Consider the following 7263-nt stretch of genomic DNA (forward strand, 5'->3'; position numbering starts at 1 on the left):
CAAACAAAAGAAAAGCAAATGAACTGGTTCCCAAATCAGGTAGAGTCCAACAACAATTCCTCCCTCCAACATGGTACCCCAGTCAAATGCAAAACAAATTGAGGCAGGAATTTGTTCCGGTTGTACACACCAGAGCAACTTACCCTACAAAGGTTGAGTCCGTCAACTCATAGAAGTTTGTTGATTCCGTGCTCCAACTGCCAAGCACTGGGGTAGCCGGTGCTGCTTCAGGGAATTTTGAAGGGAAGATCCTCAGAACAAATGGTCCCACCAGCTGCTAGGGCCTTGCCCCAAGATTCCCTGACCAGGGCCCCCTAGCCATGAGCAGCAAGGCTCCTGGCTGGCTAAGCTAAATTTGTTACCAAGTCCAAGCTAGCTCTGCTCTCCACACGACAGGCCAATAAATTGGAAGACGAGGTGTTGAGGCAAGAAATAGTGACTTTACTTGGAAAGCCAGGTGTCTGAGAAGATGGCAGACTAGCGTCCTAGAGTACCATCTTATAGGGGTCTGGATGCTGGTTTCTTTTATAGAACAGAGATGGGGTGGAGGTGAGGAAGCAAAGTAAAAAGGCCATAAATCTTGCAAAACATCTCCTGGTTCTGGCCAGCCTCGAGGAGGGGATGTGTTAATTTCTTCTTTTCTGCAGCCATTCACAGGTGGGCAGGGGCAGGGTGTCTCCCTGCCAGCTGAACAAAGGCACTTTAGTTTAACTTTCAGGCAGAGGGGCAGGGTTCCCTGAGGCAGGCCATTATGTATGCCTATAGCTATAGACAGAACAAAAGCAAGTGGAAAGCAGAGGTTAAAGTAAAAGAAACAGATCCACCATGGAGTCAGATTTTGTTCTTCCCTGTTACAAGACCAGGAACAGAAAGGGGATCATCCCTATCTTGCATCACATTTTATTCAGGAGGAGACTTTGCCCAGAAACACCTCTCCCAGCAAACTTTCCCTCCCTTCTCATTGTTCCTTTCACCCTGGACCCCACTTCAAACAGTAGTTCTGGACAACAGAACTTAAAGTGGAGATGGCTCTGCTTGACTCCTCCCTGCACTCCTTAGCACTGACAGCACAGTGGGTCAAGGATGGAAGAGCATGTGTAAGGGATAACTTTGTTTTGCTTTCCTTGTCACCTTCTGTCTTGTGCCTAAGCTGCAGTCCGCAGGCCCATCACTCACCCTCTGTCTGATCTGTACCACTTCTGCAGAGAAGCATGGGCATAGGGCACTGGACCTGGGCTTGGACGCCCTAGGAGCGTGGAGCTTGGCATCCTTTGCTCTCAGGCAGCAGCATGTGCTACCAAGAAAGAAAGGGCAGCCTCTTGGGGGAGAAGTGGCATCAGAGCACCAGAGAATTGTTCCAATGAGCTGTCTGTGCAGATGCGCTAGGTGGGGAAGGAGAAAGGAAATCCAGAAGCACAGTGTGGTGGCTGTTTTTGGTCATTCAGCTGTGAGCATCAAGTTCTCCTTCTCAACAGCACCCACATTTCCTTTCAGGAAATCAACCTTGCCTTGCTGTGTGCCCTTCCGACAGGACATAGTGCCTGCTTCATATGACAGAAGGCAAAAGGGCCAGATCTCCTTGCCCTCCCACTGAAGCCTGGCACGAGCATGTAACCCAGCCTGGCCAATCAGTCTTTGTCTCCTAGGGCTTTGACTTGGCAGGTGGGTCCCGGAAGTAAGGACACAACCACGAGAGCAGCCTGTAACTGGGCTCTTCCCGCGATGTGATGGCAGCTGTGGTTCCCGATGCCTAGATCTCTAGAGCTCTCTTTACCCCCGTCTTTCTCCAGGCTTTGACTCTAGCTTTCATTGTTCTCTGAGCCCTCACTCTTCGTCTAGTAGATTTTCTTTTGGTGGAGTGAGACTAAGTTGGTTTCTGTTACTTGCAACAAAGGACTATAACTGACATGGAGTGAAACCTGAAAAACGTGGTGAAGGAGAGAGACGGCGTGAAATGGAAGGTGGGAAACAAAGTCTGGAGCAGTTCCCTGGCTTGAGTTGAAAAGGAGGCCTAGAAGGAACCTTTAAAGGTGCTGAACATCCTGACTTGCCCTCTCTTTGGCTTCTCAGAACTTTCCCTGATGGCCTCCTACGCAGGCCTGCCCTCCCTGAAAAATACCCACTGTCTGAAAATATTCCGCCTCCTCCCATCAGTATGTTTGCATCATGCTTCCACTCCCTCAGTGACCTCTCCATAGGAAACGCCTCTGATCACCCCACAGCGTTAATCGTTTACTCATCTACTGAAAAAACTTATTCACAAACTTTATTTTGTAAAGTTCTGTGGGAGAAACAAAGATAACAGATGTGATCCCTGCCCTCATGCAACTCCTAGTGCTGTGGTGGAGACAGGATGATACCATTATCATTATTAGAATCACATCTGTGGAGCATTTTACAATATGCAAAGCACTTTTATTTTCCCTCTCATTTAAGGCATGATTATACTAACCATAACATAAACGTGTACATAACAAGAGATACATACATAGGGCTTTCAGCAGGAGAAAAGATCCCCTTCTTCCAAGGAAACAGGAAAGCCTATGTGGGGTTGATAAGATGTGAGCTGGACCTTGAAGGATAGGTAGGACCTGAATTGAGAGATTGGCACTGGGCAGTCAGTCCATGGGGAGGAAGAGCCCATGCAGTGATAGAGCCCAAAGAGGGTGTTTGGGGCACTGAATGGTTGGGTTTGCCTTACAGGATGTTTGAAGTAGGGTGACATGTGATAATAATAGGTAACAGTTCTATAAGCACTTAACTCATTTAATCCTAACAGCTGCTCTGTGAGGTAGGTCCTATTATCATCCTCATTTACAGATAAGGAAACTGAGGCACCTGGAGGTTTAGTGACGTGCCCAAGGCCACACAGCTGTAAGTGGGAGAAACAGCTTTCACAAGGAGGCCCAGTGGCCTGAGTCCAAGCGCTAAATCCCTGCATTGCATGGCCTCCGTTTCACGCAGAGTGGTTTAGGGCCCTTAAATGCCAACGTGAAGAGCCTTAAATGCCAAGCCAACATTGCAGCTTCATCTGGAACGACTTTGGCAAAAAGGAACCACTAGAGGTTTCTAAGCTGGCAAATTAACTGCTTGAAGATTGATGTAGGATTTGAGAGTGAGTGGAATTGGAGAGGACTTCAGTTGGAGACCATTTACAGATGTCAATCCTATTTCAGAAATACATGGCAGGTCCTCTGAGGGCAGTTGAAAGGCCAGTGAGTATTACTGTCACTGTCCCCCTGGATTCAGTTCTGTCTTGATCAAGTCTTTCTCTTCACTTCCCGGGGCCTCAGCTTCTTTGTCCAAGAGCACTTCTGTCGTGGCCCCCGTGATCACAGAGTCAGCAGAGACTGCTGGCTGCACCAGGACTGCCATCTGTCAGAGCTGCCACCGCCCTGGATTCGCAGCTCCCTCTCTCGGTGCTGGTTTCCGTCAGAGACACACTAGAGATGTGATGAGCAGCTCTCCGGGCCTCCAAGCACAGTTGTGGAGGAGTGTGGCTTAAAATGGGTCCAGGAGCTCAGGGTTTGCAGTCCTACTCATGGATTTCTTTATTGTTTTTTTGCTTTTTTAAACATTCTTTTTTCTTTTTAAAATTTTATTTATTTTTGGCTGTGTTGGGTCTTCCTTGCTGTACGCCAGTTTCCTCTAGTTGCGCAGAGTTGGGGCTACTCTTCATTGTGGTGCGCGGGCTTCCCATTGTGGTGGCTTCTCTTGTTGCGGAGCACGGGCTCTAGGAGCGCAGGCTTCAGTAGTTGTGGTGCATGGACTTAGTTGCTCCGAGGCATGTGGGATCTTACCAGACCAGGGATTGAACCCGTGTCCCCTGCATTGGCAGGTGGATTCTTAACCACTACGCCACCAGGTAGGTCCCTTGTATTGTTTTTGAAGGATTTCTGCCTGTGAAAGGACAGATGATGTTACTCATTAAGGTCTTTTGCACAATGCCTTTCCCCTAACCAGGGTCTGACCTCACTTACAAAATATTATAGCACATATGGGGATATATGTATAAATACAGCTGATTCACTGTGATGTACCTCAAAAATTGGCACAACAGTGTAAAGCAATTATATTCCAATAACGAATTTAAAATAAATAAATAAATAAGTAAATAAATAAAAATGTTATAGCACAGAACCTGAGGGATAATACTAACAAAGAAATAGGAAAGATTGGAGTTTTGTGGGAAACACTTGATGAGTTTGGTTTTGTCCTTGTTGAGTTTGCAGAGACAGTGGAATAGCCAAGTAGCAGGGTCCACTGTGTAGCTGGAGACATGTGGGTAGAACAGAATGTAGAATTGGAGTTAGATAGACAGTTATTAAAAACGATTGTTAAAGCCAAAGAGTACCCTCAGGCTGTTCTACCATCTCTGCCTTTGGAAGGATAACCGTAGGAGTCAGTGAAGAGGTGAGGAGAAAGACAAAAATCTGGTTTCCATGGGCTGATTAGAAACCTCTGATTAGATGTTTGGAATCCCACCCTCTCTGTGAATAACAATATTATCAATGACAACAACAGCAAAACCTTTCTTTGCATAAGGCCCCAGGAACTTATGCTTTTTGGACCTCTGCGTCCAAACAGACCATTTTTCTGGCGTCTGTAAGTCATGGCTCTGTGATTCTTCTCTAAGCTTATGAAAACTGTTCCTCAGAGCCCAGTGTTGTTCTAAATTTCCCAAGAGGGCCTCTTTTCCTCTCCTTCTAGAGTTTGCTTTTCCCCCATGTGCTCTACATTTGACTTCAGATCTTGTTTAAATTGACTGTTAAATGACTATTGACAGTCTTTAGAAGGTAAAAATCTGGGGGATTTATGGAGGTCTTTATACATCTCACAGTCAATCAAGAGGTTACTCGGTGTTCTAAGCATCACAAGAGAAGCAAGTTTGTTTCTTCCATTTGAGCAGATAGTCTGAGGGTAAGTTGCACCACTGAGACTCAGAGGCCCCTCGCCTCTTGGCTCACTCATGATAAATGGGAGAGGGGAGAACTGGCCTACTTTGCAATCAATTGTGAAAGATCTTTAAATGTCAAGAGTAAAGAAGTCCAGATGAACTCAGCTAAGGTGCAGTTTGTGCTAATTTGCCCCTCCACCTCCTAATCATGTAACTCATAGTTCCCCACTGGTTAAGGACAAAGATCCTACCAAGCTCTTTGTTCATTAGAACATAGTTTCAAGCTGAGATCTCCAAACATGGGCTATTCAGTTTCCATTCCATTCCATTCAGTTTCCTGCCTCAAAATCTGGAACTTTGGGCAACATTCTTACCCACTCTTTGTCTCAGCTTCCTCTTCAGAGAAAAGGAAATAATCTACATTATAGGCTTGTTTGGAGCCAAAATTGGTAACCATGATTACCAAAGATCTAAAGTTACACAAGTTGCCAAGGATGTAATATGAACTCACATTATGTAAACTGAATTATTTAGAAGAGTGTTCATTAGTGTAACTAATAAACCAGTGACCATTCTCCAGCTGTTTCTTCTCAGAGTTTTAAAAAGGGACAAAAACCAAATATAAGAAGAAAAAGGTACAAATGTTTTTCATCACTCTGAAAAGTAAGCCTCTTACGAGCAATGGCCATATCAAAAAGTAGGTTCTGACATGTGTAGAAACTTAATAAATATCAAAAAATGTAGTTACTTTCACTTCTGGCTATAATGAAGTAGCTAATAGAAAATCAGTGTTCCCACTGAGAACAACTGGAAATACATATAAAATATTAAAACAGAGACATCTGTTTGAAGGTATCAGATTGCTGCTAAGGCAGCAGACTTAAGCAGTGAGATCCTGAAGAGAAGGGAGGCCCATCGAGTTGAGCCCAGCTTTCTGCATATTGCTTCTCTCCTGTTGGCATTAATTGACTCCTGGGTGCAGGTCAAGAGACCAAGAAGGCTCAGGTTGGCTGCCAAGAGGAGGAGAAGGCAGCAGAGCTGTAAGGCAGTCTCATGGAGCTGGGAACACAAAAATTAGAGTTAGAGGCTGCCATCACAGCCAGGACTCGAGGGACTAAATTCCCCAAGAGAAGAGAAGCCCAGAATGAACCTAAATGTAGGTGACAGTTTTCCTTTTGAGGACTCTGTTGATAAAGCTGCACAGGGATAAAGGCTGAAAACCAGGGCAGTCTGTGGTGCTGGAAGGACAAAAATTGGAGTTTAAGAACCGACCAAGGAGAAGGGCCTTAGGAAATAACCCAGGTTCTTAGTTAAGACTCCAGGAGGCCTGTACCCTAGACAAAGCAGAGGTAGTCTGAGCCTTACAAAGGTTGCTAACCAGCCATGATCGGTTTGGTTTCTGATTGGATTGAGGTGTTCTCCTCCTTTGCTGTGTGCTGGAGGAGCCAGCAAATCCTCTCTGGAAGGAGAGAACTCAGCCTCTACAGTTTTTCATGCATTATGTATAGAATTCAATTTTAAAAATTACCAGGCAGTTAAGAATCAGACTGTGAGGAAAACGAGATAATGGAAATAGAGCCAAAGAGGGCTAAGATACTGTAGTTTCAGACAGGGTCTTTTAAATAATTATGATTAATGTATTCAACAAAGTAGTAGACAAGATGGATAATTTCACTAGAGAACTGGAATCTATTAAAAAGGATCAAATGGAAATTATCAACTTGAAAAATGCTACTGATAATAAAAACTCAGTAGGTAGTTTTGACAGCAGACTAGACACCACTAAAGAGAGGATTCATGAGCTGAAAGCTAGGTCAGTAGAAAAATCCAGACTGATTCATATTGAGTAAAAAGAATGACAGATACACAAAAGAGGTTGAAAGACATGTGGCTCGTTGAAAAGGTCTAACATTGGAGAATCAGAGGGGGAATGGAGGAAAATGGGGCAGAAGCAGTATTTGAAGAAATAATGGCTGAGAATTTCCCCAAACTGATGAAAGACACCAAACCACAGGTTTAAGGAGTGTTCTGTACCCTAAGCTAGATAAATTATAAGAAATTCACACCTAGCCACAATAGACAGCAACTGAGAAAACCAAAGACAAAGAAAAATCTTAAAATCAACTATCAGAGACAGACTGCTTGTCTTTTCAAAGAAGAGTAATATAAGTGCACCTACAGAAATTCAATAGCTAACATCATAACTTAAGGTAAAATACTGAATGCTTTTTTGCTTAGTTTGGGAATATGACAAAATCCACCATCACCACTTCTATTTAAGTTCACATGAAGATCCTAGCTAGTTGCAGTATGGAGGGAAGGAAGGATGGAAGGAGGGAAGGAGAGAGAGATGGAGATTGAAAATG

Source organism: Hippopotamus amphibius, chromosome 3 (assembly GCF_030028045.1).
Source record: "Hippopotamus amphibius kiboko isolate mHipAmp2 chromosome 3, mHipAmp2.hap2, whole genome shotgun sequence".
NCBI classification, from domain to species: domain Eukaryota; kingdom Metazoa; phylum Chordata; class Mammalia; order Artiodactyla; family Hippopotamidae; genus Hippopotamus; species Hippopotamus amphibius.